Source organism: Poecilia reticulata, linkage group LG17, assembly GCF_000633615.1.
Source record: "Poecilia reticulata strain Guanapo linkage group LG17, Guppy_female_1.0+MT, whole genome shotgun sequence".
Lineage (NCBI taxonomy): Eukaryota > Metazoa > Chordata > Actinopteri > Cyprinodontiformes > Poeciliidae > Poecilia > Poecilia reticulata.
The window spans coordinates 28,562,958-28,563,371 of record NC_024347.1 but is presented as its reverse complement, the minus strand read 5'-3'; the positions used below and the strand labels follow the sequence as shown (position 1 = coordinate 28,563,371).

The 414-nt window shown below is 58.5% G+C and overlaps 1 long non-coding RNA gene across 1 annotated transcript in view; it reads left to right on the top strand.

Moving 5' to 3' along the window:
- Positions 1-201, top strand: part of LOC103479960 (uncharacterized) — a 6,946-nt gene extending 6,745 nt beyond the window's left edge. The window contains exon 3 of the long non-coding RNA XR_536021.2: positions 81-201. This is a non-coding gene — a long non-coding RNA (uncharacterized LOC103479960). The remainder of the gene's footprint in view (positions 1-80) is intronic.
- Positions 202-414: the final 213 nt, after the last annotated feature.

Genomic DNA, 414 nt, shown 5'->3' with positions numbered 1-414 from the left:
TTAATGTTTGACCCGGTTCTGGTTCTTAATGTCTGACCCGGTTCTGGTTCTTAATGTCTGACCCGGTTCTGGTTCCCCAGATGACTCCCCCGTCAGTCCGGTCCTCTTCCTCCTGGGTCGCCTGCAGCCTGCCGGTTCTTCCCCGGCCCAGTCGGGTCCAGATGTGTGTCTGGCTGCAGGTTTCCGTCCCAGTGGACCCGACATGGTTCTGGAAACCACGGTGGGTCGGGTCGCGGTGAAAACGGGTCCGGCCCGCCGTTCAGCCGCCACCAAGACCTTCTACTACCCCGGATTCAGCAACGGAACCATCAGCTCCTGCAAACTGGGCCAAACGTCCAGCGGCGGCCAGAAAGCAGGTAAGAAACACCTGGAGGTCAAAGGTCAAAGTTCTGCTCAGGAGATTCTGGAGCTTTT